This window comes from Zea mays, chromosome 5, assembly GCF_902167145.1.
Source record: "Zea mays cultivar B73 chromosome 5, Zm-B73-REFERENCE-NAM-5.0, whole genome shotgun sequence".
NCBI classification, from domain to species: Eukaryota; Viridiplantae; Streptophyta; class Magnoliopsida; order Poales; family Poaceae; genus Zea; species Zea mays.
The window spans coordinates 212,427,352-212,438,146 of NC_050100.1; the positions used below are offsets into that span (position 1 = coordinate 212,427,352).

The 10,795-nt window shown below is 45.1% G+C and overlaps 1 pseudogene; it reads right to left on the reverse strand.

Annotated features, from left to right (window-relative positions):
* Positions 1 to 5,718: 5,718 nt before the first annotated feature.
* LOC103628834 (aquaporin SIP1-1-like) lies at positions 5,719 to 8,524 on the reverse strand (annotated as a pseudogene).
* Between the last annotated feature and the right edge of the window lie 2,271 nt (positions 8,525 to 10,795).

Here is a 10,795-nt window from a genome sequence, read left to right on the forward strand (position 1 = left end):
CGAACAATGCTCCTGAACACCACCTCGCTGCCGCTCTCGCACTCGTCGATGCATCGCTCAAGCTCCTCGTGCTTCTTCTGCGCGACATCGGCCGGCGTCGGCGTCTCCGGCTTCTTGGCGAAGGCAGCAGCCACGAAGGCCGTCGGGGCCTTCTTGTTCGAGCACGACGACGCGGCGGCAGACACGGACGCGACGGCCGAGAACACGGCGGCGGAGGCGGCGGCGCTGGCGGCCGCGACGTCCATGAGCGCGGCGGCCATCTCGGCCTCCTCGGCGGTTCCGCTCCTGTCGAGCCGGCCAGCCCCAGCAGGCAGGCGCGCGACGGACCTGGCGGCGAGGCGGGCGAGCTCCCTGTGGAGCGCCACCGTCGCTCGATCATGGTGGAGCGCCACCGTCGGTCGCCTGCCTCGAGGCGACACCGCTGCTGGCCCCCAGGATCACCGCCGCTCGCACGCCCGAGGGAACCGCCGCCGCCGCTAAAACCTAATCCCTGGCGGCGTGGGGTGTTTTTATAGTGTCAGTGTGGGACTGAATAATTGAACGCGTGGGCCGGATCGTGGGCCTGATGCACGTAATATGCGCAGACTATATTTGCATAAACTGATACACACATCAGCATAACTCGTATTATAATTTAGCGTAAGCACAGTTAGGTACAATAAGCCAAAAAGGGTCTGGTGCGGTCTGCACACCTGGTCAGGGTTTCCTGTAGTTAAATAGAGCCCAGGGCTCTAAATACTATATATATATATATATACTAGCACAGGGCCCGTGCGTTGCGACGGCACATAATTGAGCAAGGTCAAGCCGATGAGAGCACAGACACAACAAGCGACAGGTGATCAGGGGATCCACAAGACCGAGGGCATCACATGGGGCCGGACGGGCCGACGACAAGGTAGGTGAAGTTACAACTTTGTTTACACTTCAAAAAGAGTGACAACAAAGTCATTTAGTACTTTAATGTGGGCTTGTGATCATGGAATACATTCCTAGCATCCTTGTGATTATATATTCAATTAATTGATCTTAGGATAAACATAGTTGAAAAAAATGTGGCATATTGCAATTGCAAAACCTACGAGCGAGGAGCAGATACATGCGGTCTATCAAGTACATATAAGAAATGCAGAATAAATTAAACCAAATGTAACATTTTATGCTGGCGCCACAAAAGATGAAATGAAAACAAAGTGGCCACATCATTTAGCGAAAGGACCAATGAACAATTTGACCCAAAGGAATACACTGCAAAAGCTGATTGAAGCCGGTAGTAGGATCACCATCCATATAGGTAAATTTGATTTAATGGCTACATTAATTCCTAGAGAAAAAAATAATCAATCATGACATTTTTATCTGCAGCAAAACTTAGGGAAATTCAGCACAGAAGAAACAACCCCCACCCCAAACCCACACCACCATTTTAGCTCGGGATTGCAAAAACTCGGGCCAACGATGCTCCCATCACCGTGACCTTGTTCTCTTCTCTGTCCACCTCTATTGTCTCGACGACGCCTATACAGAGATGACGAAAGGTCGTTAAGAGCACGAGAAAACACATATAAGTGAGCTGAAGTGTTTTATTCTAATCAGTTATCAAAACATATAAATTACAGAAATGAATGGTCAAATTCAAAATTGCCCTACAGAAATCATTGAAGAGAGTAATAAAAATATAGGCATCGTGTACTTGTGACCTTTATATTAAATGGGGTAGAAAAATGCAACCATGCAGAGAAAAAGTTCATTAACTCAGCATGCAGCAGATTTTATGCATTTTTGTGGAGAAACAAGGGCACTATTCTGACTATGGCATGTCAGGAATGGTTATGGCAGCTTATCAGTACATGCGTTAGAGTTAAGATTTTTTTTCACATCACGCTAAACAACAGTGCAAGCCATATTCATTATTATTACAAGCTATAAACTTGTAGCTGTCACAAAAATGCTTTACTTAGTTTCTACATAGACACACAGTTCTGCAAATAGGCATCTATATTATAGAATGTGAATACATAACCCTTGATGCACCAAAAATAATACCTTCACTTACCTTATAATTTGATGCTGCAACTGGCTCTGAGCATTCCGTAGAGCCTGCCTCCAAGCGCCAACATCATTCCTCTTGTTCATTGGAGGTGGCTCCAAACCATAGCGATACATATCTAGCATAAAAGGAGGTTTGCCAGCCCTAACACGTTCATATTCTTTAGCAAGCATAGGATGATTCTAAAACAAAAAATGATAGCATACTTTACGTTAATTACACCACACATAGATATTCAAACAGTCAAAACTTGCGAACATCTTGATTCAGATCACAGTTCCGGTTTTGATGACACAATAGTTAAAAATCAAATATATCTAAGATATCTATGGACTATGGAATTGAAATACATGAAAAAGAAGATAGTAGCTTCACAAGGTCCAAGTTTAATAACAGCGCTCATTGAACAGTACAGAATATTCTGTTAAAAACTTCCAAGTCATGTTTCAATATTGAATTTCAATTAAAAATGCATACTTCATAAATGGCCAATGCTTGATCCTCAGACCTCAGTGTCATGACCAGATGAGGTGTAACCTCAAATCCATCAGAAGTAAACATCAATCAATCCATCGAACTAATAAAAGCATAAGCAGGTCCTTTTCTGAGCATTTTTCCTTTATCTGAGCCCGAAGTAAACATCTAGCACAAAAATCCTTGATCTGTGCAGGATCGCCATCTAAAGTACTGTAACAAAAGACAGACTACAAGAGCATGATGCCCCAGCTTAACATGCACTGTTACACTCTCGAATCACAAAACGGTGCTAGATGTTATACTTATTATACAACCCAATTAAATGGTTCGCAGGTAAAATGTAAAGGGGTTGTCAACTAAAACTTCAATTTCATATGCAATAGTTAATTAGTTATAAAGTCTAAACAATGCAGAGATACCCCCTGGTATCTCGGTGTACGGCAGTGCCCGGAAGAGCCCCCTCTGCCACACGCAGTTGAAGGAGAGAGAATGGAATTCCCCTTTATAAGGGGGAGCTCTAATCTTCCCCATTCGTTAATCAGTGCTTTTAAAACTACAAAAACTGATGTCTAAAAGTCAAATAGCTCAGTTAAAATGTATAGGGGAATGGTTGGAGAGAAAGTGAAATAGAGGGAAGAGGGAGGTATTTAAATATGAATAGAGAATATGAATAGGGGGATTTGAGAGGGGGAATGGTTGGATTCAGCCTTAGAGCTATCAGCTGTAGGGCAATTTTGAATTTGACCATTCATTTCTGTAATTTATATGTTTTGATAAGTGATAACTATGAAATGACAGCTATAATATTATAAATCTAACAGTACCTTAAGTCACAAGTACTAATTTGTTGTCATTCTCAACTATTAAAATTAAACATAATTTTGCTACTCCTATTAGCATTTCTAGAATATTCATGCAACACCCTTTAGCATCTTCTACTCATCTATCGTGAATCACAGTGCTAATTTTTCATCAAGGACTTCTCAAGATGTCGTGGATGGGTTAAGCGATGAAAGTGATGGTGAAAGCTCAATAAAAAGAAGAGAAGCCCAAAACGTGGGAGAAAGAAAACTACCACTGAAACATCGTATGGCGAAGGAGAAGAAAACCAAATCATCACTGAACAAGCGGTCGCTGAAGAGACTAAAGAAGTTAACAGAGAGGCCGCAAGAAGGGTAAATATGTACAAATTGGTTGCCACGTACGATGGAACGAACAGACCTCTGACACCTTCCTTTCACCACCACCTTGGCTGTTCTTTTGGAAGGAGTAATAGATTAGCCTGAATAAGAAATAACCTCTTGTAACCCAATCAGTAAAGGCATCCAAATAACACTCCCTCCATTCCAATACCAAAAAAATAGCAAAGGTGCCAAACTCTCACCTGGTCATCATCTAAGGTCTTCCACCTGAACTGCACTAACGATTCGAGACGGCTCCCTGTTCAGATCAATCAAAATTTCACTATAAATCTTTGACTCTATGAGTAATTAACCATGAAGATTATACAGAGGAGATTCCTCAAAAAAAGAACAAAGACACAGAAGTGAATAAGAAAAGGTTGAAACTAACATTTCGTTGTTGTTAAACCAAGAACAACCGGCAAAAGTACTCCTCTAACGCATGCTGCAGTTCTTGAACAGCTGATACGTCTGCATAATCTTCCCATAGCAAAAGGTCACCGTTTACCATAACCAAGTCCAGTCTGTGAGCAGAAGAGCAGTAGTGGCCACAGATCAGTGACGAACGACATACATATCTCTCATGTTAACTTCTTTAGTCTTTGGAGGCTCATCAATTATAGGAACAAGCAGAATGACAAATTACACGAAAATGCTACACCTGAAATGCAGCAGCAGCATGATGAAAAAAGAATAATGAAGAAAACAAAACCTTCATGAAGCACCATGACCAGCACGCCATGCACCGCGTCCACTGTGCATAGAATCAAAATACAGGACATTCAAGAAATGGTCTGTCATGGGAAACAAATTTGACAGCAATGGAATATTTTACCGAACATATGGGTTTAGAAGGCCTCACTGGTAAGATAGCGCTATCAGCGATTAGTGACTGCCGCATTTCAGCAAAGCACAACAATTGAGATTCTTGAAAATTAGAAAAACAGACAAATAATTTGCAACTAACCTGCTTATTTGAGTGGAAAAGAAATATTAGCGGGATGCATCATGAAAGGTCAATAACTTACCTGACATGGTATAAATAGAACCATCTGGGCACTTCTTTGATAAGAAGTCAAGTATCTTTCAGCTTGGTTAGCAGTTACACGATGGAAATCGACAACATCATCAACAAGATTAGCTTTCTCCAGCCTCTGTCTAATGCCATGAACTATGAATACCAGATGACTAACTGGAACCTGTTGAGGAGCATTTGCAGAAATGCGAATTCAAAAGGGGAAGAGAAATGCTCACCCGAAGGGGATTGGTCCACAAGCTCTGAGCCCTTGAGCACGTACTCGTCGTCGGTCGCCGGGAGGACGAGGTCGTCCTCCGAAAGGTCGTGCCACACGAACCCGTTCTTGTAGCTCCTGAAACCACCGACTGATCGATCAACACTGGGGAAAAAAGAGATTGCCAAGAAAAAACAGGTCAGGAAAATGTCACGGACAAGGAGCAGTGTCGCATTACCTCTTGCAGGACCACGAGTACATCGCTGCCATGCCCTTGCCGCGCACCATGTTGAGGTGATTAATCACATATGAAGCCCGCCCACCACCACCCCGAGAAAAAGAGCAGAAAATAAGCCATCGTCGATTGAACACCTCGCCCAGTAACAAGTTAACAAAGAGGGGGAATTTCACGTAAGAAGAGGGAGAATCTTCATGGACTGGCTTCCACCAATTGGAAGTAACCAGTTAATAACAGTACCATAGTTTTTTTCCTGGAGCTAATTCCCATCAGAGATGGGTTGATTTCTAAATAAAACCAAAATGGTCACAAGCATATTGATAACAATAAGAATGAAAAGGGTAAATTTGGTCTGTAGGGAGAGATGATCATGAAACGTACTTGTGGGAGGCAACGTGGAGCTCCTCGTTCTTGGACCCTTTGAGGTTCTCGGATCCGAGCTTCACCAGGAAGGAGCGCCAGTGGAGCCTCTCCTCCGCGGGAACCCCATGGAATCTGCGCAAGAGAGACGGTAGATCTCGTCAAGGGGGCGAATCGAGATCAGATCTCAGCAGAGTGAGTGGAGGCGGTGGATTGAGCGGAGGCGGGGGCAAGCACGGGGGAGGCGGCGCCGCGGAGGCACGCTAGCTGTAGACGTGAGGGAGGGCGTTAACTTAGGGATAAACTGATTTAACTGGATAAGACTCTTAAAACAGGTTTGTTCCATGTTTATCACATTAACCTTTGGGCATATTTGGATATGGAAGGTATATACTCTTTAGATTTTATGAATTTTGGATAATAACTGGTAAAGCCCCCCTGTGAATAAATATCAAATTGTATCAAAATATCATCAGTACACTAATAAAGAAATTCTACAACTGTATCAAAAGAAAGATGCTCACTTCTGTCACGAAGTCGCAAGGAACTGTCTCAAATCGAATTAGTGTATCTAGAGATACTACTAATTCATACAGACAAAAAAGTAATGGTGAGACTGGAAGCAGGAGCTAAGATCATACGAGTCCTTTGTTTATCCCCATTCTGATACATGTAGTTATTGGGCTGAATTTTGCCGATTTCAGATCACATAACAGAATTGTGTCAATTTGATAATAGATTCCTTGTGACAACAGAGATAACTTAACACCCCTCGGTTCATGTAAAAAATGGCTATACTTTCAGAATGTGGTGACTGATAACAGATTACTGAACATACTATATCAATATCAATAAAGAAACAAGAGCAAATGATGTAACTATTTGAAAACGGGATCCTTGCGAAACTTACCTAGAAAAGAAAATACATGCAATGATCATTAGATAGTGGTTGAGATGACTTAGGGGGTGTTTGGTTTCTAGTGACTAATTGTTAGTCCCTCCATTTTATTCTATTTTAGTCCATAAATTGCCAAATACGGAAACTACATCAGATAGTTTTAGTTTCCGTATTTGGTAATTTAGGGGCTAAAATGGAATAAAATGGAGGACTACAAATTAGTCCCTAGAAACCAAACACCCATTTAATTTTTTGATGCAGATCAGTGTCCATGAGCTCATAAACCAAGTAAACGTCCTTGAAGCTCCTTCTATGCGCAGCGTGCTGAGTCGAGTACAGCGGCAGATCGATCGGGCTGAGAACCGAACGCACGCAAAGCAGAGGAGCCAGGAAGGGGAACCCCAGCATAGTTAAAATATAACTACAACTGATGGGTAGTGGTAAAAAATAAAAAGATGCTGTGAACTACCAAGTTCGTACCAATATTTGTGGCAGTATGTTTTCTTAACAAAGACTTATCTGGTAAGTGCTATAGTACATGGAAACTTTGCAACCTGACACTGAGTTTTGGCCATGACATCCCCATCAGTATGTATGATCTTTTATTCCTGACTCCCAATCCCATTATAGTTATTGGATATTAAATTTTAGGAATGGTACTTGTACTTCTGAAGCTGTAGGGGGTCCATGGTGCAATATCACACATGAAAAACGGTTGACTGGTAATGAAATTAGTAGTAAGAAGTAGATGGTGTCTAGAAACTACCCGTGGACTTTGAAGCAAACTGAAAGCATGGAGAATTTGAGTGTCTTGTATAGGTATGCTCATCCGGCGCAAAGAACGAAACCACAAGGAAACCAAACATGAAGGTAACCAACACAGGAACATTTCAGATGCATATGATGCACATACTGAATCATCGTCATCAATCTCAGATCTAACGCCCTCTAGTACCTATTTTTCCTAAACAGAGAAGGGTGTGCATGCTGTGTTGCAGAAAGGGAAGATATGAGAGCATATTGGATATGATATGGATCATCGAGATTTAATATATGCAACATATTATGCACCTAAGACTCGTTTGCACCTGCTACGCTTTCAACCAACCTTCCTATAATTTAGCCAATATAACACAAACAAACACAGAGAATTCAAAAGCAAAGGAAAGGCAGTAATACTGACATTAGTTGGGTTCATAGACGGTCCTTTGTACTCTGCGCCTGGGAGGATGACGGAGACGATGGAGGTTGAGAGCAGCAAGGCCTTGAGGATGACGTTGCTGGGGCCCTTTATGATGACCCAGAGCACGGTCAGGGTGATGACGAAGGTGAGCATCCCTTCGGCAAGAGCACCGGTGTGGGGATCCACCTTGAGTGAGGGGCCCGCGAGCGTGTGCTTATACTGCGCCTGCATCAGCTCCGAGATGGCCAGGGCACCACCCACAACGCCGACGGCCTAACAAAAATGTTGCCTCAGAATTCGATTGATTCCACTGAATACAGGAGGGGCAGAGGATGGGGGAAAGCACATCGTCGTTACTTACCTGCACCGAGAAGCGAAGCGCAACAGAGAAGAGGGAGGGGCTATCGAGTCCGGCGGCATAGGAGACGGCAAAGTCGGTGGGGTTGAAGCTAGCGCCCCCGAGCACACCGCAGAGGAGGTCGAAGGTGAAGAGGAGCACCGAGAGGAGGGACGTGGTGACGAGAAGCGCATAGTGGCTAGCGCCCTCCTGCGCCCCCTGGTACGACGTGACGGCTGCTGTGGAGACACCGACCGCGGAGGCTCACAGCACCCTAAGAACATGACCATGGCGTCTGCGACCGCCGCGCAAAACGTCGCTCCCATCGCCATCCGCACCTGCGCTGGCGTCGGCCTTCTACCTGCCTCGTTTGGGCTCGATCGGAAATAGAAGGCTGGATTGGGGTTTTGACAACAGCAATTCGAGCTCAACGATGCGGCGCTCCCAGTGGCCGCGCTCACGGAGGAGTTTGTTGATCTCGTCGTTGAGGTCGCGGAGGCTCACAGCACCCTAAGAACATGACCATGGCGTCTGCGACCGCCGCGCAAAACGTCGCTCCCATCGCCATCCGCACCTGCGCTGGCGTCGGCCTTCTACCTGCCTCGTTTGGGCTCGATCGGAAATAGAAGGCTGGATTGGGGTTTTGACAACAGCAATTCGAGCTCAACGATGCGGCGCTCCCAGTGGCCGCGCTCACGGAGGAGTTTGTTGATCTCGTCGTTGAGGTCGCGGAGGCGGTGCTCACCGAGACCCTCGTTCTGGATCTCGTCGACCTTGGCGCTGATCTCGCGGAGGATCTCGGAGCGCCAGCGCGCGGCGTCGGTGAGGTCGCGGCACTCGGAGACGAGGTAGGGCCGGCGCTCTCGGGGCTTGCGTGGGGGGTTCGCGGGGCGGGCGCGGTGCATTTGCAGAGAGAAGGCGCGGCGGGCGCGGGGCACGCGCAGAGGAGGCGTGCGGGGGAGTCTACACTCGGATTTCGCGGCGGCGGCGGGCGTGCGGGGATGGGCATTGCGGTAGCGGAGGTCGGCGGGATGCGGGGTGAACGGGCGGGCGTGCGGGTGTGGCCGTTGCGGCAGCGGAGGTCGTGCGGCGAGATGCGCGGGGCGTGCGGTAGGGAGCGGGGGCAGTCTACATTCCCTTCTTAATAGTTAGTAGAGATATATATATATATATATATATATATATATATATATATATATATATATATATATATATATATATATATATATATATATATATATATATATATATATATATATACTGCACCTGACGATGTATGTGTCTTTGTCTCATCGGATGTGTTCCGGTTGCCGAAACAAGCGTTCAAATCCTCTCATCAGCCACTTGTGCGCGTTCTCTCTTTTTTTTTTCTCAATTTAATTTGCAGTTACCGACATGAGTTTTACCGTATATCCAGAGACGTGACGCGCGTCTGGCGGCGAATAGAAACTGTTGCAGCTTCCTCAGGGCCGTTCCTGATTTTTTGGGGGCCTAGGGCGAAATCCAATATGGAGGCCCCATCCACCATGTATATACACTATATATATATATATATATATATATATATATAATTATAAACACAAATTATTGAACATTCAATAGAAAAAATTTCTATACCATGCCTTAAAGTGTAAAATATGACAAATATAAATTAGGGTCATAACACTTACATGTCACATGACATCATGCTAAAAATTTCTTCTAATATTTTGTGATACAAAGTCATCGATTATACCATTAAGATCAATCTTATCCAACATCTTCTTCTGAATGCACAGAATTGCCAAACCATTTAATCTATCTTGAGTCATTGTTGATCTCAAATATTTCTTCAATAATTTCAATTTTGAAAAGCTTCTCTCAGCTGATGCAACCGTCACAGGCATAGTAAATAATATTCGATAAACGATTGAGACATTAGGATAGCAATTTAAATCTCTGACATGCTCGAATATCTCTATAGCAGACAATATGCCATCTGGTAGAGTAAATTTCAAAATCTTTAATTCAAAAATAAGATCATGTACCTCAACATCAGATGAACCATTATGAGAGAAAGTGTCTGTAAGTTTGGTGCAAGACTCTTCTAGTTCAGTATCATTCAATGACTTCAGGATAGTTGATCTCAATAAAAAATCAAATATATTTTTTGAACACCATGAGTTCTTCAAATCTGGTTTTTAAAGAAGTGATTGCCATATCAACTACAACCAAAAAATATTTTACTTTAAAAACCCTTTCGGACTATAGAATTTTTTATTGATCATTACTTTTATCAAGATCACTATCCTGTAGGGTCCGTGGAATAGAGAATTAAAGATATGAGGGGCCACTTTTTTTTGAAGGGGTGGGGGCCCACTAGCTATGGGGGGCCCGGTGCGGTGGCACCCGCGGCAGCCCCCTAGGGCCGGCCCTGAGCTTCCTCCCGGTCCCCGGGCTCGTGCTCAACTGCACAGACGAAGCTGCGTACAGAGACGTGCAGTAGTGTCCGGTCGGGACGTGGGGTCCTTTGCCGGCCACTGCTCCCATCAGGCGCGCCTCTGCCTGCCACCCCGCACGTCCGCGTTCGCCGTTCGTGCCGCTCACGCTCTGCACCGCCGGGCCACCTGTGTACGTGCTTGCGACACGCTCACTATTTGCCGTCCTCCCGCGGTCCCGCCGCCTCCAATGCGACTATTGCAGAGGCCCAGGCAACTGCAGTGCAACAGTGCGCAGGCACGGGGCACGTCTCCTCGCCGTGCACGGCCAACCTGACATAGCTCTGCAGGACTGCACCTGTCCGCGCTTGATCGTACGCGCAAGTGCGTGTACCCTCTGGCCTCTGATGTGCGCCAGGCCG